General features: G+C 37.5%; 1 long non-coding RNA gene across 11 annotated transcripts in view; it reads left to right on the top strand.

Annotated features, from left to right (window-relative positions):
- Window positions 1-15,866, top strand: part of LOC115291598 — a 147,183-nt gene extending 131,317 nt beyond the window's left edge. For all 11 annotated transcript variants that reach the window (XR_003908555.1, XR_003908552.1, XR_003908557.1 and 8 more), the window contains 2 exons: window positions 11,865-11,962; window positions 15,723-15,866. This is a non-coding gene — a long non-coding RNA (uncharacterized LOC115291598). The remainder of the gene's footprint in view (window positions 1-11,864; window positions 11,963-15,722) is intronic.
- The last annotated feature ends 5,366 nt before the right edge of the window (window positions 15,867-21,232 follow it).

The raw sequence follows: 21,232 nt of genomic DNA, 5'->3' as shown, positions 1-21,232 counted from the left end.
TCTAGATTTTATCTTTATTTTTTTAAGTTAAAAAATTTTTTTGTTTATTTTTGAGACAGAGAGAGACAGAGCATGAGCAGGAGAAGGGCAGAGAGAGAATAAGATACAGAATCTGGAACAGACTCCAGGCTTTGAGCTGCCAGCACAGAACCTGATGCAAGGCTTGAACTCACAGACTGGACCGTGAGATCATGACCTGAGTTGAAGTTGGACACTTAGCTGACTGAGCCACCCAGGCGCCCCTAGATTTTATCTTTAATATGAGGAAGACCTTTTTAATGATAAATGCTCTCCAAGAAAGACTGAAACGCCTCATGAAGTCATGAAACTGGAGGTGTTTAATCAGAGGCCACTTGACTACTTTTATGAAAATTTATTCACCCCTTGGATGAGACCTCTGAGAATCTGAATTTATATGATTCTTACCATAAAATCCTAGAGGAATTTAAAAGTTAAAAAATGATTTCAGTAGAGAATTTTTTACTAGCTAAACATATGTGTAACAAAAAAATCAACCTAAAGGCATATTTTGACTTGTAGGAACATACTTTTTATTCTGAGAGAAAAACATGAAGAATTATTCTTGTAACCAGAACACTGAAAAAAATGAGACTACCAAGGTCAATTATAAAGCAACTTCAGTTTTGGTTCCCACCTTTTCTTCAAACCCATCCTATGGGACTAGTTCCTCTGCTTTCTCTGGAGAAAACCTCAGGTTGCTGTGGTCTTCCAAGTAATCTCATTTCAATCATTGTGTATGTGTAATAATCAAGTAATTTTGCTTCAAAGTCAGTGCTTCTCCTCTTCCCCATGGGAGGTCTGTTGAAGCCCAGAACTTACATGAAGGGAGTAGGGCCTGACCAGCTTCTTCTCATTCTCCCACCTTGCTTTCTACCTCTCCTCCCTTTTTATGCTATGTTTCTGTCCCCAGTAGGATCATCCAGAGGATGGGAGCAAGACTATGTGATTATTCTTGCCATCAGCATTCTTTGTGTTTGGCAGATGGAAAATGGCAGGATACAGGCTTTTTGTAGAGCTGTCCTCAGCCGAGGATCTCTCCCTTGCATTTTCTTGACATGGATGGTCAATCTCCAGCTGGCCATGTTGGGAGACATATCAACCTCTGCAAATGGACCTTTTCAATCTTTTTTCATCATTGTCAGGTTGAGGAGAGAAACACTCCCTGTTCCTCCCTGTAGTAGGAGATGCAGAAACAACCACTCTCGCAGTGTTTTTTGGAAGAAATTTTCTTTCAAATATCTAGTTTCAGCCTCTTAAACAATGTGGGTGCTAAAATATAAGTTGCAAAATTGCATTTTGACTGTCTCCTTTTCAAATATTGATAGGTTTCAGTAGTCTAGTAACTCAGTTTGGAACATGATAATAATGAATATTTTTGACATAGGGCCTCAGTCATAACTGACATTGAATCCTATTTTAATATCCTGCTGTCTTAGGATCTTCGTAAGCAAACCACAGATGTGAACTTGAGTAGATTTGCTAAATGTGTAGAGTTGTTCCTTGCTCTGAAGGACATATGTGACTATAACACAGCTCTACTAGGGTTGAAGTCTTAAGGTATTTTGGGGTAGGGGGTTTCTTCTGCTGTCTCTCCTTGTTCCCTTGAAGTCCTGTGTGAACATTGATAATACATGTTACTTACCGGGGCCAGAATCTAATTAGCTACTTTTGCTGCTCCCATTCGTGTCTCTTGTTCCAGGAACTTACCTTTTTTTCATCTGTATTTTTGTCATTCAGATAAAATAAACACATTAGCTCTTCCTCTCTTGTGAACTTTAAAAGATTCCTTGGAGAATGACAAAAAGGTTCACCTGATTTTCTATAAAGTATTTCTTCTCATTCTATGGAAAAAGGGCTTCCTTAGCTTCCCCACACCAATAATAAATTATTAAAGAGGTCTCATGGGCAAGAAAGGGAAATGTGGTTCTGCTGACAGCATTGTGACAAATACTCATATTAATTATAAAAAATAACAAGGGTGAAAGTTCAAAATCCAAACCTTGTTCTCAAAACAGCTATTTTTTTCCCTGAGATAGGTTTCAGCTTTCAGCATAGAACTTCCTGAGAAATAGACTGCAACCTGATCCTAAAGATTAGTTTAGTATACTCTAGGTTTTGCTTTGGTTTTTAAAGAGAAAAAAAAACCCCAAATGAGATAATAATAATAATAATAATAAAGTAATAATGTGGTGTGTGGTAGAAGCAGAGCCCAGGACTAGGTCAAGGAAATGAGAGCTGTTTTGTAAGCATAGGGCCTGGGCTACCATCTAACATGGAAGGAAGGTGTGGAAGTAGGGCCTGTGGCCAGAGACTACAGAACAAATGCAGGGTGCGGTAAGGCAGAGTAAGAAAACAAAAGCCAAATTCAGACTGTACCTAAATTGAAAACCAGAGGTCATTTTCAGTTAATAGAAGCAAGAGTATATGTGAACGAGGGCCAACCAATTCAGGGAATTTTGATAACAATTTGATAACATGCCAGGCTTCAGTTTTATTGGCCTTGCTGCCTACACAGGGAACTTTCCTGAGGGTGTTTAAGGAGCCCATGAGGCTCTAGGCAAATGGCCCAGGAGGATGTCTTTCTTTTTGTTATAAATACAGTGTAATGACGTGCCTCATTTGCCAGTTAAAGCCATAATAGCTTATTCAGATCCATCATGCTAAGGATTACTCAGGGACTGTTGAATAGACACTTGTTTCTGCTGCCAGCAGATACATTTAGTCCTCCTGTTACAGTATATTACATCCTGATATGTTGTTTCTTCATGGGTTGTTAAAAAGGCCTGGGTAGGAAAGAGAAAATTTATGCCATGCAATTGGCCTCATCCTCCCTTTGATTATCACCCCCAATCCTATCATCATTGTCTATTTCTTTGCAAAAGAAAAGCAAAAGCAAGTTTGATGATTATAAAATATGTCACTTTGATAGAAAACATCTGGATATAGTTTCTTTTCCATGAGTATAACACATCAGTTTATGATTCTACCAATGTTCTACTCTATTGTTTTCTAGCCATGTCAGTTATTTGAATTAAATGGCTAAAACTTAATACTGACCCTATTTTTCCTCTTTAAAGATTATTTTTCCATGCTACTAATAAAACTAGAATAGAAATGATTCCTAACATATAAAATCCTAGTCCTGAGGTTGTTAAGAAGAGCTTGGTTCTAATTTCCTTAAGTTTTCTTTACTTTAACTTTATTATATTTTTTCTCCAAGTTTTTATTTAAATTCCAGCCAGTTAACGTACAGTGCAATATTAGTTTCAGGTGCAGGATTTAGCGATTCATCACTTACATACAACACCCAGTACTCATCCCAACACGCACCCTCCTTAATGCCCATCACCCATTTAGCCCATCCCCCACCCACCTCCTTCCCTTAACCCGCAGTTTGTTCTCTATAGTTATGAATCTGTGGTGTCTTTGCCTCTCCTCCCCCCATGTTCATTTGTTTTGTTTCTTAAATAAGTTTGTTAAAGTTTCTACATTTCTTACTACTTCTTTAATTTTTAATATTTATTCAACTTGTAAGTCCTTTCTTCGTACGCCGGCTTTGAGCAGATGACAGTAGGATAGCTGCCCTGAGACGGGGATACATGTGTGGTACGTGAAGTTCAGATCCTGAAGCAGAACATTTACAGGTGGTTCTCTGTGAACTTGTTGTGGGTGCTATGGTCTCCCATAGAAGGGACTTTTGCATTGGCCCTGGCTGCAGAGCTCAGGCACCAAAGAGCCCCATAGCCTCCTGGAGTAAAGGACATATCCTGTCTTCTACTCTGAGGTCTTTACCAGGACCACAGAAATATGTGTTTATGGACAGAGAGGCCTTCTGGGGACCAAAGACACAAAGTTGTCTTTTGGATCAATACACTCTTAGTTTCGGCTGCTATAACAAAGTACCATAGACTGGGTGGCTTATAAACAACAGAAATCCTCAGAGTTCTGGAGGCTGGAGGTCCAAGATCAGGGTGCTATCTTGGTTATGTTCTGGAAGGTTCTCTTCCAGGTGGCAAACAACTGTCTTTGCATTATATCCTCATACGACAGCGAAAGGGTGAGAGAGCTTTCTGAGTCCCTTTGATCAAAGAACTAATCCCATTCATAAGGGCTTTACTCTCATGTCCTAATACTATCACCTCTAATACATTGGGGGTTAGGGTTTCAGCCTGTGAATTTTAGGGAGACACATTCAGGACACTGCACTCTCTTTGGGGACAGACAGAATGCTGTTAAAATCAAGAGCCCTGGACACTCACCATCACTAGCATCATCTAGCTTTTGATGCATTTCTCTTTTTTACCTTAATGTTGGCAGAAGAACTGCTGTTCGATACATGCCAAACTTCCCTCAAACGGCAGATAGCTTGCCATGCTGAAGCTCTTAGTGAAGATCCTTTTCACTTAAATTAAGCACTGCACTGGCAGGTCATGAAGACTTCAGAAAAGCAGTATATTAGCAATCTAAAGCATAGTATTAAAAATGAAAGCCAATATTGACTGATTGCTTTCTATGTGATAAGCAGACTGTTAGGCACCTTACATATGTTATTTCACTTTATAACACATGCCCATTTAATAATTTGCATTCATTTAGTAGTATATTGAAGACATGGATGTCAGTTAGTCTGTATATAACTCAAAATGCAGATGCAAATTTTCTTTAATTCTGTTTTTTGGAGGACTACACAATTTACTGGCTAAGAAAAACATTTTACTTGTTTGCATTTTTCTTAGAAAAAAGAAGACTTAATAAAGTAAATGAAAAGTTTATAGCTGAACCTAAGCAAAGCATTATTGGCCTGAGAAAAGGCAACTTAGCAAAAATTTTATTTTCATATAGTTTTGCCAGTTACTTTGAGATGTATTTGATATATATTTTAATTACTTATTGTGTTTAATGGATAGTGTAATAGACAATACTCTCTTGAGATAAAAAATAATGTTAATTGGTTTTTAAGCTTTTAGCTTCTAATCCATGAGTGATGTCAAAGGTCTAAATCAATATGTACTACTGTACTGTACTTCTACCACATTAAATTTTCTTTCAGGATTTTGAAAACAAAAACAAAAACAAAACAAAACCAAAAGTACCACCACCACCAACACATCAGTTACAATAGAAAAACTCTTGGGAAGATAAAAATAGAATGATGTCAATGTTATGCTTGTTGTTGTAGCTGTGATGTATACCCATGGCTTTTAGAAAATAAAGCATACAGTCATCGGAATTGAGAAAGAGTCAGGTCAAATGAAGAGATTTAAATTTTGACAGCTTATATATTCATTTGTTTGTTTGATTCTGAATCCACTCACTCACACACATAGAAGCAGTCACTTCCCTGCCCTCTGCTTTTTTTTTCTTTATGTCAAAAAATGATACAAACTCTCACACTACTTTATAGGTATGAGGTCTTAGGTCTGTTACTCAATTCTCCTGTCCTATATTTTTAATATGTGAAATAGGAATCATATTTTTTAGCTGCATTGTTACAAAGATTAAATGAGATAATGAATTGTCAAAAATATACCATAGAGGTCCTAATCATGGTAGCAATTATTATTTTTATCTGTGTGATGATGTATTGTCATTTGTATTTGCAATGATTTGCAAATTATTGTGATAAAACAAGCAACAGCCACTTGTGGTATGTTACTAGGTGCCAGACACTGTGCTGAATGTAGCTTTACTTCAGCCCATTTAATTTGAGTAGGCATATTATTCCCATTTTACAGGTGGAGAAAGCAAATAATTTGTCACATAATTGACAAATGGCAGAATATGGAGTCCAACCCAACTATAGTCATTAACGAATATGATAGGCACACTGTGGGGCAGTATGAACCTGGATGCTGGGGCCAGGTAACCCGGGTTTTAACTCTGCCATTTCTTTCTAGTATGATTTGGGCAAGGGGTATATTCACTCTTCCTGCCTTAGTTTCTCTATTTGTAAAATAGGAATAATAATAACAATAATAATAACATTGCTTAACTCATAGGGTTATGATTATTAAAGAAGGTAATGTTTGTGAGGCATTTCAGACTTGTGCCTAGCACATACCAAATGCCAGAAAATGTTTGCTTGTAAAATACAGAGGTTCCAAATTACACTGTACTGGTAGGAAGACTTAAGAGGCAATTTTAAACAGCCTTGTTTAGGAATTTCTCACAACAAGATTCCAGTTAAAGTTATCTGCAAGCAATCCAAAATTCAGGAGAGAGCAAAGGACCAGACATTTCTCTAGATCGTAGTATCTTTGTGTAAATTATGTCTCGTCTTTCTGAGGCACCTTGAAAAGCTCAGCTCCCGCTGGCCCCACTTTGAGGGACTGGGCTCTTTTAGGAGCTGAAAGCCTTCATGTCCATTCTGGAAACATGGAGCTCCTCTCTCCAGCCATGCCTCCACCCCAGTCAGGAGCTAGCAGAGGTCTTCTCACTTAGATCTATTGCTTGCTGTACCTCTCCTCCCACTCAGGACACTGAGGGGCAAACAAAGGAGGGAATTCAGTTATAGCTATACTGATATTCAGATTCAGTACAGCCACTCAGTGCTAAATAAATAATTCTTCTTCTTCTACAAAACAGTCTTTCCATTCTGATCTTAGAATCAGAGCTAATGATATCTCAGGCTAAATGATAAGATTAGCCCTAAACCATCTCACCAAAGGTTATCTTTCTATTGAGAAACATTTCCTAAAATGGTTTCATATACATCCTTAGTAACTACTTACAGAACTCCACACTTCACTACCAGGAAAGTGGTGGCAGAACTCTATGTTGCCCCTGGCCCACTCTGCCATCTTTTTGCAATTTGGCAGCCTCCTGGAAGCACTTAAGTAGCTTAGTGCCTTCTGTCTGACACTTCAGAAATGGCCATCAGCTAACAATTCTTGGCTTGATATTCCAGATGCAACTATGAGCTTATCAATTGATGACAAAGAGCTCCCCCCTTAGTTTGTGGCTCATTTGCATCATTAAGCACACATATTTTGTGTTGATGAATTGGGATTGAAAAAATATTCAAGAGATTTCTATAAAAAATGTGCACATAAATTTTTCAATGAATACTTGCTGAATTGGAAAAAATACTAATTCAAGAAAAAAAAAAGAAAAGGTATAATGTAGCTGTCCAAAGGATCAAGTCAGACAAACATGGCCAGACATCATAGAACCCAGAAGTGTGCTAATCTAGAGCCAGACTTGGGGTTCATTATAGCCCCTTTATTTATTTATTTATTTATTTATTTATTTATTTATTTATTTAAATAGTTTATTACCAAGTTGGTTTCCATATAACACCCAGTGCTCTTCCCCACAAGTGCCCCTCTCCATGACCATCAGCCCCTTCCCTTTCCCCCCTCCCTCTTCAGCCTTCAGTTTGTTTTCAGTATTCCAGAGTCTCCCCTGATTTGCCTCCCTCCCTCTCCCTAACTCTTCCCTCCCCTTTCCCCTTCCCATGGTCCCCTGTTAGGTTTCTCCTGTTAGACCTATGTGTGAAAACATATGGTATCTTTCCTTTTCTGCCTGACTTAATTCACTTAGCATGACTCCCTCTAGGTCCATCCACATTGTTACAAATGGCCAGATTTCATTCCTTCTCATTGCCATGTATTATTCCATTATTCCATTATATATATATATACACACACACACACCACATTTTCTTTATCCATTCATCAGTTGTTGGACATTCAGGCTCTTTCCATAATTTGGCTATTGTTGACAGTGCTACTATGAACATTGGGGTACATGTGCTCCTATGCATCAGCATTTCTATATCTCTTGGGTAGATCCCCAGCAGTGCTATTGCTAGGTCATAGGGGAGTTCTATGGATAGTTTTTGAGGAACCTCCACACTGTTTTCCAGAGTGGCTGTATCAGTTTACATTACCACTAACAGTGCAGGAGGGTGCCTATTTCTCCACATCCTTGCCAGCATCTATAGTTTCTTGATTTGTTCATTTTAGCCACTCCGACTGGCATGATGTGTGGTATCTCAGTGTGGTTTTGATTTGTATTTCCCTGATGATGAGTGACGCTGAGCATCGTTTCATGTGCCTGTTGGCCATCTGGATGTCCTCTTTGAAGAAGTGTCTGTTCATGTCTTCTGCCCATTTCTTCACTGGATTATTCATTTTTCAGGTGTGGAGTTTGGTGAGTTCCTTGTAGATTTTGGATACTAGCCCTTTGTCCGATATATCATTTACAACTATCATTTCCCATTCTGTCAGTTGCCTATTAGTTATTTTGATTGTTTCCTTTATTATAGCCCTCTTAGACAACCATTTTCTAAGAGGTGACAATTCAAATATATGCATCTTTTATGGAAAATATCCATATTTTCCAATGAAATGTTTTCTGCATTATCTAATGTATGTTTACTATATACTTAATTACCAGCCAGATACAGAACAAGATACTTGAGATATAAGACCCCCAAGCAAGCTGAGGATCTGCTATTTGTACTTTGGGTTCAAATCTGCAGTTATTACACCTTCAGGTTTTAAGTGCATGCATTATGATTGATATTTTGGAAATATTGATGTGAAGAAATATAGGTATTTATTGGTTGTATACATTGTCTAAGTTACCTAAGGCATTCTACATTTCCTAAAAGAATCCACAGAACTCCTTAAATTGAACTGCTATTTGTTTTCTTCAGACTAAGATGAAGCAAATAAATTATGTAGGTTATACTGGCAGGAAAACTTTTTGAAAGGTTTTTCAGTTTATAGAAAAAATATGGTGGCCTCAAATGTAACACTTAACTGGAGTTTTTAAATCTGCAGAGTTTCTTTCTGTATTTTCCACATATGAATTGTGTCATTAAATGTACATTGTATCAACAGTGGTTCGAGCAAAATCGTAACATTGAATTTGGAACAGTTGAAAACTGATCAGTGAGAGAATAGTGGGATACTTTCTTGAATTTTAAAGGTCAAAACCATGCACAGATCTTTCATTGCACTGTGTAGTTTTAAGTAAGTGCTCTGGTTTGAAGAAAATGAAGAAAGTGGTTGTACAGAATTATTGTTCCGGTGAAAGATGCTTTGATAGAGGTATCATAACATGGTAAGTTGGGAAAAATTTTACTGTTTAGGTCTTATAATTTCCTATGTGTAAATTGTTCTGACTTTTATAATGGTAGGAATGGCCAAATCATATTTTATTTTGTTTTTCTGTTGGCCTCTAGTTCCAGATAAATGGCTCAAATTTGCCTGGTCTGGCTGCTCTTTGAAAAAGCTTATTAAAATAGATGAACTATCCCAGAAATATACTCTGATTGTTGATGTTTTTGAAATGAACAAAGCCAGTTTAAAACAATATTTGGTTTCAGACATATTCATTTTAAGACATTATTGGGTCTCAGACCTATTCACTGCATAGAATTCTGTGAAAAGTAAAGTAGATAAATAACAGCACACTATTTGGTACATTGATTTTCTTATTTTTGCTGTACTGAAGATTGCCCTCTCATATTTTTTCTATCATAGACAATTGAGTTCAAATGCTGTTTATGATTTTCATCATGGATACAGTTCCATTCAGTAGAGTAGGTTAGGTCCAATGGTTGTTTATTTGTGTATTTTTAAGCTACATAGATAAAAACTTAGGAGTTGATGTATGATGCTTTTTCCTCTAGTCTTCTTCATTTTGAACTTGTGCTCAACATATACTTAAGTTTTTAGAGATCCTAAAATTAAAATAAAACAAATAAATACACTTTTTTCCTTAAAAGTATAAATATAGGAGTTGAGGAGTTATTGCTGTATGCTTAGTGAACACAATTAGTTGGACCATAAACTGTAAATTACAAAAATCACATTTTATTTAAAAATGCTGTTTAATTCAGTTATGTAATAAAACAAAATGAGAATGTGAAAAATAATCTATAGCATAAAGACTCCACATTTACTCTTTAAGTCTTATAACCTAATTGAAATTCATAACGCATTGGAATTGTTGGCTGGCTTATTTTTCAAAAGAACACCACTTGAGTCACAATCAGTTAGACTGAAGGAATGGACACAGGTCAGATAAATCCAGCAGACACATCGACATGATCTACACTCTTGGAATTACTACCATGTTCAAATTCTCATATGGCCAACCTGGATTATACAGTTAGAATCATTAAAAAGAAAAGTGGTTCAACTCAGGGAAATCACCTGGTGGGTCAAATATCCCTACCAGTAACCAGAGAAGTTTCATCTGGGGAAGATCAATAGCTGGAACTCTTGACAAATTATCACTGCAAGTTATTTGCTTCTTCATCTGTGTCCCATATATAAACTCTTCTTGATAATCCCACTTATCCCTTCTCAAACTCCCAGCCTTGTATAGCCTCTTTTTAAAAACTGTTATTATTTAATCAGGAGTCCACTTTAGCACAAATATAGTTTCCTTGCGTGGTCTCTTACAGGTAAGATTTTTCAAGAATGTGAATCATTTGTGGGTTACAATGAAAAAATAAAGCATTCAAATCTCAGCTATTGAGGAAGATGGAAACAAAACATTTAAAAACAAACTTGCTTTTAAAGGGAAGCCTGAAATTTGTGAGATTTTCAAATCTTTCCACTAAGCATTTTAACACCAGCATTATGAAAGATCCATCAATTTTGGCAGCTCTGTTTTTTTAAGCAAGGTGAAATAAAAAATATTAATGATTTAGTCTAGCTTTCAGCAAACAAGATTCCTTTTGACACTATAAATGAACAAGGACCATTTTCTAAAGTTCTTCAAAGACATACTGACCTCTGAACATTCATCCAAATGTATCAAACAGAGGGTTTTTTGAAGTCAGTAGAATGTTGAGTATGGCAAAATATTTAAAGAGAGTTTCCCAAATTTATTATGTGTATTGTATACAGTGCTACCAATTTCCATTTTTACTCTATACTGGGACAAATGTATGGTAGTAAGGATAGTAGATAGGGAGAAACATGATATTATATATCTTTGTCCAAATATTTAAAGATTGTATTAAATACTAATGAGCTGGCAATGCCTGAATTTTTGGTAGATAACTTGGTTGAGAAAAAAACATTATAAAATACCACTTCTACTTTTCTCTATTATTTGTTTCAGGAAAAAGTGTGAGTCATGTGAGTAAATGGTTTTAATCAGCGCTACAGTCTCAGGGACAGCAAGGCAAGAAAAGAAGGGAAGGAAAGGGAAGGGAAGGGAAGAAAAGATCAATGGGTATTTTAAGACCAAATCTGAAGCTTAGGTTAGGAAGATTCAGTTGATAGAAAGTGATATTTTTTCCATTGACATTTAGAGTGAAGAATATAAAAATATAACAGCATAGCTATTATTTTTTTCTTACTGAAAATCTCCCTCTCCTGCTAATAAAGATAGGAAATTTTGTCTCATAGTTAAAAGTTTGCTACATCTCTTGCTGAAAGGCAATGTTTTTGTTTTTAAAGGATTCTGCTGTTTTTATTCTCTCAAGCTGAAGTTTGTCCTTAGCTCTACAGTTTAGCTATGAATAAATCATATACTCTCTTAGAATGTTTGAGAAAGTTTTAAAGTTCAGGTAATGAGAAGTTTAAACTGCTGATGATAGTGAAAGAAGTTTTGGTAAAGCAGGTTTGCCAAGGGAGATTTTGCAGATTTCGTAGATGCGGTATATTAGTCTTCTATTCCACACTACTGTTCTGCAGCATTTCCCTGGTCATTCCTGTTTGTTTTTCACTGGAGACTGCAGATGGGCTTAGTTCACTCGACCACTTTTGAGTGCCTACTATGTGTTGGACGTCATTCTGTGTTGTAACACTATTTAAGATCAAGCTAAATGATGTCTTTTAATCTGACAAGTACATTTAACTCCCTATTTGAAGTTTATCCATGCTGTATCTCCTGCTTTGACATGATGAAGACCTATAGGATGCTGACAGAACCAAGAAGGACTGGAGGCTGGGATTTGGACACTGATGGTGTGAGTGTTTGGGCATTCAGCCCGTGGCTTATCATCTTCCAGATACCAAAACCAAATGACATCATGACTTCTTCTCCTTTGCTCTCATCTGTCATCACAAACATTTTTCTTTTACTAAATACATCATTCTACTCTATCTTTTAATTTCAACTGAAAATTTCCATGTCAGGCCCTGATTTCACCTTAGATTACTGCAATAGCCTTCAACTTTCTCACTGTCTAAATGATACTCTAGATTAATCTTTCTAATGCATTCCTGTGAGGCTGTCCCTTGTCTGGTGAAAAATTTTGAAGAATTCCTCTTCAGGTAATCTTAAAGCACTCCATATCACCTTTATTAATACACACAGGATTATAGAATAACTCAGTTGGCATCCTCTAATTGAGTAGGTGATTATGTTTGAGAAAATTGAGGCCTAAGAAGCTTAACTGTTTGGTCCAAGTTTGATAGTTATTAAGAAGAAGTATTGAAACGATCCCCCAAGACCTCTTAAATTTTAGGTCTGTGTACTCCCTCTTGTCACATAATATCTTATATTAAATTTATGTTTTCTCCTAAAGGTCAGACATTATGGAAAAATAGCCAGAAAAGATAGAAAAGAATATTCAGTCAACTGGGTCACCATTTGCAAATGAAAATTGTCCACCTGAATGACTGTTCAATATTTATGTCTAAAAATGTGGAAATGTTATTGTTTAATAAATGAATGAATGAATGAATGAATGAGTGAAAGATAGTGTGTTCCATATGACATTCAGGATATAATTTTAGCCTAAAAACTTAAGATTTCTAGTAACTATCTCCAGAAGTCAGGGACTATGCTCCAGAAACCACTGAGGGAATTTAATTAATTTTTGAAACTTTTTATGTTAATTGCTTGATTTTTCCAATGATTTGCCTACAGAGGTTAATCTGATCACTTCCATCTTTCCCTTCTCATTCCTTCTGCCATGTGTCTTGGGACCACCTCTCAAATAATCTGCTTTGACTCAAATCCTTGTTTTAGTGTCTGTTCTGGAGAAACTCAAACTAAGATAATCATCTAAAGTAAAACTTTAACTCTAATTGTCTGTGCTGGTCATTCAAAAGCAGTTCTGGTGTGGTCATCCCCTAAGAATTTCTCTACTTAGAGTGTTGCCAATTTGGTTGGCTATCCACTGTCATCGCTTCAACTGTCCTTCCTACTGTCTCAGTGCTCTTCATACTTTCAATTTAAGTCCTTGCCAAAATTAGGGATGATTTCTGCCTACTCTGACAGAGAGGTGGAAGGACCATTCTTCTGTTTTCTCCATTCAGCACCATCTAAGCAATGCTAAGTGATACATAAGTATTATGGATACCAGTCATCTTCTTTATGGTAAAACTGGTAAGACAACTTACTAGAACTGACTCTCCATTTAATTGCCTTTTGGGGATGGCAAAGTGGCAAAAGGATTTGCCCAAACATATATTCAGGTTCTGTGGACAAAAGCTGGTTGGTTATCACCTCAAAGAAGAAAGATACGCTTATCTATTGCCATGGTAATGTAACATTCAGGAATAATGATTTCATATTATTGAGATCTGTTTGAGTGCATAGGCTTTTCTATTTTCCGACAACAATATTAAGCTGGTAAGAAGGCATAGTTTGTGAACTTTAAAAGCATTATTTGAATATGAGGGGTTTTTTTAGTACTTGTTTATTTTTTGAGAGACAGAGAGAGACAGAGCATGAGTGGAGGAGGGACAGAGAGAGAGGGAGAAACAGACTCTGAAGCAGGCTCCAAGCTCTGAGCTGTCAGCACAGAGCCCAATGTGGGGCTCAAACTCACAAACTGTGAGATCATGACCTGAGCTGGAGTTGGATGCATAACTAACTAAGCCACCAAGGTACTCCTGAATATGAGTTTTATATGTTAAAATGTGTGTATAATTTCTGGAAGCCTTTCTTAATGAAAATGGGTAATATTTGATAATTTATATATTCCTCATGTAAGGAGAAAGAAAAAAATGCAACTGGTGGAATTTTGGTGGATATTAGGAGGCCTTTTGTTTCACAAATGGGAATTTGACCAACAACCTCCCCAGTCTTCAATCTTTCATGATATTTCTCTTCATCATTCTGCTTGTGTTTTCCTTAAATCAGCTCACATTCCAACTCTCCAAGAGAAAAGATGTGTAGAACTCAGTGAGTCAGCATTCAGTTCGGGTTAATCCTATTGAACAGAGCTCTCAATCCATGTTACCTTATGTAGGCTCATAGTCAGTGTTTAAATTACCAGCCTCAAATCAGACACAGACCCTGGCTCAAAAAACTTTGGTCAAAGTGGCTGTGTTGGTGTCAGGACTTCATGTTCTATCTAGTTATCAATGGTCAGGGAGCAGAGTCATGTGGAACATAGCAAGGAGACCCAAGTGTAGGAAACACTTACAGTTGGTTTAAAGATGATTGCAGCTATCACAAATACTCCGATTTCTTCAGTCAGTGTATGTATGGGTCAGATACATTACTTGGCTAATCTGCTGCACCTTTTAAATTTCCTTCCTGACCTGTTTATAACCTGTCTGTCCAGTCTTAATTCTAGCACTTGTTAGTTGTGACCTAAAAAACTACTTAATTAACTATTTTATCTGTTGATTTCCTTATGTAAACAATGGAGATAAAAATGGTTCATTGTAGAGCTGTTATAAGGAAGAAATGATATGATCTTTGCATAAATTCTTAGAACCATGCTTGTCACATCATCGTAGGCAGTCAAAAATGCTGCTTATTATTATTATAATGTATGTATTCTTAGCCTATGCTTAAATCAGACAGAAATGCAGGTATCCATGGAAGTTAATTGAAAGTGACATTGTGTGCTAGAAACACAGATATATAGAAAATGCCAAATTAATATCACAAAAATACAAAAAATCCAGCTTCAATTTTTGCCTTTGTTTCTTATAGTTTCACTGATATATTAATGGGTTGCTATAGTAGAAAAAATCATGCCTGAATCCTACCAGCTTATAAACAAGAGTTTATTATTCATGAATGTTACATATATAGGGTAACTGTGGCTCTGCTACATATGTCTTCTCATATGGGGCCACAGATTGAAGAAGTAGTCCCTGTGGGGCACTTGTCTGTTCTTGAAGCAGAGAAAAAGAGCAGTGGAACTGGGGGGAACTCATGACATTCTAAAAGCTTCTGCCTGGGCATGGTGTATGCCATATCTGCCCACATTTCATTGGTCCAAAGAATATATGGCCAAGCCCAAAGTTAAAGAGGCTGGAACTCTTCCCACAGAAAGCACTGGCTAGTCATGTAGAAATGGATGGGGATAAACAGTCTTCTCACTGGGAAGGGTGATAGTGCAAACAGTCGTACAATCTTCAGCAAATGAACTTCAAGGATGCTTTCTGTTGGGCCTAATTTTTCTTTACACCTGAAGCCAAGCCCTCTTTTTTTCCTTTTTCATTTTGCGAGATACAATGAATTTACATTTTATTTTTAAACTCTTCAGTTTATCTTAGTATAGAACTTTGGTTTTTTCTTCAGTGTTGTTTGCCTGTTTTTACTTCCTTTGTTATAGACAGAATGTATCACCAAAATTCATATGTTGAAGCCCTAATTCCCTGGTGTGACTGTTTTTGGAGATGAGGCATTTAAAGAAGTGATTAAGGTTAAATGAGGTCATGAGTGGTGTTCTGGTGGTGATAGGATTAGTATCTTTATAAGAAAAGACACTAGAAAATGCTCTCTTTCTTTCTCTTTCCTTGTGTGCATACCAAAAGAAAGCAGTGTGAGGACCTAAGGAGATGGTGGCCATCTATAAGCCAGGAAGAGAGCTTTCACCAGAAACCAAATCAGCTAGACTCTTGAACTTGGACTTCTAGCCTCCAGAACAGTGAAAAAATAAATTTGTTTAAGCCACTCAATCTATGTATTTTGTCATGGCAACTGGAGTAGACCAATCCATCATTCAATCAATAATATTTGTTGAGTGCCTCACACTATTTTAAGTGTTGGAAACAACAGTGACTAAGACAACACCGTTGAGCTCATGGGGTTTACAGTCTAGTGAGGAAAACAGATCATAAACAACCAGTGAATAAATATATTATAACATGGTTCACACACAAAACAATGAAATGAGACAAGGGGTTAGTGAATGATGAAGGGAAGCTGTCTTAAATAGTGATCAAAAGAGACCTCTCTAATTAGGTGACATTTGGTCATAGACTTGACTGAAGTAAGTAATACAAATGTCTGAACAAGAGTGCTTTAAGCAGAGAGGTTAGAGATGTGGTCAGAGGTACTAGAGCTTAGACTACACATCACATTGTAGGGTACTATAAGGATACTGAATTTTATTGTAACTGTAAGAAAAAAAATTATAAGATTTTGAGCATAAATTTGGTATGACATTTGTTTTGAAATCTCATCCTGCCTGCTGTATGAAAAATAGACTGTAAGAGGCCTAGAGTAAAAGCAAGGAACAGATGAGTTAGCATATTATTGAAATAATCCAGGTAAGAAATGATGACAATATGAATTAGGATGACAGCACTGGACATAATAGAATGTGGTCAGATTTGGAAAATACTTCAAAGATAGAACCAATAAAGCTTATTGATGAATTGGCTGTGAGACATGGATGGGAGGATGGAGTTGACTGCTAGATTTTTTTGGCTGAGCATTTGGGTGAATGGACGTGCATTTTAATGAAATGAGGAAGGCTGAAGGAGTGGGTTGTGGGGTAGGAGGTATAGGACACTGTTTTGAATTTGTTAGTTGAAATACAGACTTCATCATAGACCTCAAGCAAATGTCAAGCAGTGGGCTTGGAGGTGTATATTTGGAGTCTGTAGCACAGGGGCATTAAATTCCATAGCCTTAAATGACATTGCTTAAGTCTGAACACAGAGGAGGCAGGAGGACAAGACATCACTGAACCCAGGGATACCCTGATATTTAGAGGTCAGCCAGGGGTGTAAATTCCAGCAAATGTGACTAAGAAGCAGCAGCCAGAGAGGTAAAGGAAAAATTAGAAGAGTGTGTTATCCTTGAAGATAAGTGACAATCACAAGTTTCCTTATTTTGGTTTTAGTACCCCAGGCATATGCATCACAAATTGAGCTTTACTGTACTCACACTTGATTATATGTTTTCTGATTCCAACTTTAGTCCACCTTATCCAGTGGCCAGTTTCCTTTCAGACTAAGAAGAGGTAACACTTGTGTAAAGTATACCAGGGCATTCTAAGTAGCCTTATAGGACCCCAGATTCTGGATTATATATTAATAAAACATCTATATATTCCTTCACTTTGACCTCTGAGATGTCAACTGAAAGTTGCTTATTATATATCTTACATATAGCTTAGTGGGATGAGTGGATGGATTTCAGAGTGACAGAATTAATAAGTAAAGTAATAGAAATGTTTAGAGGTTATATGATAAGTCTCCATGCTCTCCCTTTGTGAGAGCCGCCCCTTTGTGAGTGGTAAATGGTGGGAGAGTATGATATTGAGGGAAGAGAACTCAGTCAGCTCCCTGAGAGAAGTCTCTGTTTCCAAAACATCATTGGAAAGAGCGTTATACACTGAATGTTTATGTCTCCTGCTTCCATCTCCCAAGTCATATACTGAAGCCCTAACCGCTAGTATGATAATACTTGGAGATAGGGCTTTTGGAAGATTAGATAAGGTCATAAGGGTGGCACCCTCATGATGGGATGCCTGCTCTTCTAAGAAGAGATGCTATAGAGCATGTTTCTTCTCTCTCTCTGTCTCCCTCCCTCCCTATCTGCCATGTGAAGACACAGTGAGAAGGCAGCTGTCTGCAGGTCAGGAGAGGCACATCACCAAGATCCAAATATATGGGTACCTCAATCTTAAATTTGTGGCATGTCTGTTACTTAAGCCGCTGTCTATGGTCTTCTATTATAGTAGCCTGAATTGACTAATCTGAAGGAATTTCTGTCAAGGTCATTTGTATTATTTTCATGGGGCTGCTGTAACAACCACAGATTTGATGGTGTAAAATAACAGGCTTTTAGTCTCTCACAGTGGAAGTCTGGAATTATGGTATGGGCGGGCTCTCATTGGACTTAAGGCAAACCTGGATGATCCAGGATGATTTCATCTTGACTCTTAATTACATCTGCAAAAGACACCTTTTATACAAATAAAATAACATTTGCAGGCTTCAGGAATTTGATGTGGCTGTCTTATTGGGGATGGGGAGGCTTTTATTTATTTTTCTTGGCTCCACATTTGCCCTTGAAGATTACTTTATTTGGACAGTTTGAAGTTCATCAAATAGAAGGTTTTAAGGAGAAATGGGTGTCAGGGAGTCTAATGTTTCTACTTCTAAGCCACAAGTTTCTAATTAATTTTGAATAGCCAGAGTAGTTGGCTCTTTTATGAACAACTCCTCTTCCCCTCTGCTATCATTTATTCTTATTTTTATACTTACTGCTTTATTTATTTATTTTTTTTTTTTTGTTTAGAGGTTCTTTTCTTCTTTTTTTTCTTTTTGTTTTGTTTTTTTTGAGAGAGAGAGAGAGCACACACATATGTGTGCATGCACATGAACAAACAGAGGAGGGGCAAAGAGAGAGGGAGAGAGAGAATCCCAAGCAGGCTCCATGCCCACCACAGAGTCCAACATGGGGCTCAAATTCACAAACTGTGAGATCATGACCTGAGCTAAAACCAAGAGTCAGATGCTTGACTCACTCAACCACCCAGCTGCCCCTAGAAATGCTTTCTAAATTCCATTCAGCCTTCTGAGAAACTAACTCTTAGGTGTTGTGTATTGTTTTACGCTCTCTGGTAAGCACTGTCTTGTTTAGTGTTGCCAACAACAGAGGCTCTTAGAGGTTAATTACTCATCTTCCCATTGAACCAAATCTTTTTATTCCAAGTCTGGTGCCTTCTCCACTCTTCCATAGATATAAGCTTGGGAAGGCAGGACTGGGGAAGGTGGGAAGAAGGCACATGTTAAAGTGCTAATAGGTATTGCCTCAATGCCTAAATGAAAATTTAATAGAAGTTATTGGATAGCTGGTTAGAGAAAGAATGGGACAGCTTAGTCCAGGATAGCTAAGAACACTTAGAGGAGAGATGACCTACCCACTTCACTAGTATTCTTGGGGTTGGCCTGTGTCAGGATATAGGTGAAACTGATTGCTTCACTGCAGCAACTGGCTGGGACCAGCTGAGGATTAGGGGGTGGGGAACGGCTCACTACAAAGAGATTCCCCAGCTGGAGCTGCTCTCAGGGGGAGGTAGTGTGGAGGCTAAGCTGCTGGGAACAACTGGGTGGCCAGCTGTGATATGTGCCAGATTGAGAGGGATGTTATTTACCAGAGCCAGTTCCAGCTGGTGGTCATACAAGATGGAGGCCGCCCTGCAGAGATGGTAGGAGGCAGGGGTGGGAAAAGCGTGGGTCCGAGACAGTGCTGAGCTTGAGCGACAAAAAAGAGGCTAGTGATTGGAGCCACGGATCCAATCAGGAATGAAGAACAACCAAGTGTTGAGGTCTGTGGGGCTCTTGGCTCTGCACCTGGTTCCGCTCTTGTCCATGGAGAGACAGCTGTCCCAGGCAGGTACAGTATCTGACACTTTTGACCTTGTCCCTTGGATCGTTTTTGACAGAACTACTCTAGCGTGTGGTCTCCCCTCAACTGCCTATATTGATAGAGGTAATTATATTCTAGGGTTTGAAGCAGGAATTAACCCTACCCCTTAAATGACCTGAATATTTTTGATCCACAAAATGTAAATATTTTCACATGCCATTTCTCTTTCTCACAGAGGCTGTGAGGATCAATAAAACAGTATACAAATGGCTTTCCTGGAAAGAATTGCTGTGCAATATAAACATGCCTTGGAAAGGAGTTCAAAAGGCACAGAAGATCTGCTTTGCAAAGCATGAAAAACCAGTGATTAGCTATGGTAAAAGAGAAGGCAGGACACAGTTTTTTCCCCCTCTGTGAGAATAACTATCTGTGCTACAATCGTGACCATGTATTTATTCATTATGCTGAAATTGTTGTCCAGGGAGTTTGATAAGAATGTTTTTTTGCCTCATTTACACCTAAAATTATCTCCTTATCTTATTTTTTTTTTGTCCAATTAACTTAGTTGCCAATGGAGAGATTCAAAACCTAAATGCTTAGGATGTATGTTGGAAAACCTTTTCCCCATGCTCGTAAAGTCATGGCCTCATTTGTTTGTCTAGGCACAACCGGTATCCTTTTCTTCCTTTGATTCTGAATTTTATTCTCTGGTAGAACTGTAGGCATCATAATGAGACAGAGTAAGGCCAGGCACATCTCACATCTTGATGAATTCTAGAAGACTTCGAAGGTCAGAGAAATAAAGTGTTCTGACTGGTTTATTCAGAACTATACAAATAAGAAAAAACAAAAATTGAGTATAATGAAATTTCTGTTTGATTTGTGAACAGATTCAAAGATGTTCTGGGGCAGGGGTGGGGGGCTACTGCTGCTTTGCTTCCATGCCTAAGTGAGAAGAGGCAATTCTGAAAATGGCAAGTCTATGGATGGCTATTTTCTAGAATTGGCAGGATGCGTCTCTGCGTGGTGGGGGAGGAGGGGAGTGAATGGTGGCCAAAACCACTGAATCACTCCTTACCTCATTCTTTGATGATATCATGAAGCATTTTGCCAATCTTTGGAAGATGTAGTTTATTGAAAATCATGCTCCTGGAAAAGTCCATGCGGGGCTGTAACATCATGAGACTTTATTTGGCAAACCCATAGAGGATGATGGGGTTGTATACTGTCTTTAGAGACACACCTTTTGTACTGCCCATCACGCACTGACCTTGAGAATTTTACATTATTAAGTAGAATGCTTCACAATGCTGAATCTAATGTCTGGTCTAACCTCAAGAATGGTAAATATATCTTGTGACTTATACTCGCTTAACTAAATCTGCACAGGAAAGTAATATTTCCCAGATCCAAAAAGACTCTACCCTAACAAGAAAATTTCTGCTTCCAGTTTTAGAGCTATAGGGGAAAAAACTTTTGTTTTTAAATTAGCTGTTTTATCTATAATTTCTGCTATACCAAGTTCAGAAGTCCTGGGTTTTAGACTCAAGGCGCAATATACAATATAAGACTTAAAAGTAGACATTTATGTGTCTTTTTAAAAAATGTTATCAAATAACATGTTAAAATATCAGACGATTTGGTTCAATACTGGCTACTTGGCTAGCTTAACCTTGATGCATTAAACACATTAGAAAATTTTAATGCTATAAAACAT

This window comes from Suricata suricatta, chromosome 5 (assembly GCF_006229205.1).
Source record: "Suricata suricatta isolate VVHF042 chromosome 5, meerkat_22Aug2017_6uvM2_HiC, whole genome shotgun sequence".
NCBI classification, from domain to species: domain Eukaryota; kingdom Metazoa; phylum Chordata; class Mammalia; order Carnivora; family Herpestidae; genus Suricata; species Suricata suricatta.
The sequence above is the reverse complement of the archived record's forward strand: the minus strand, read 5'-3'. Positions and strand labels throughout refer to the sequence as shown.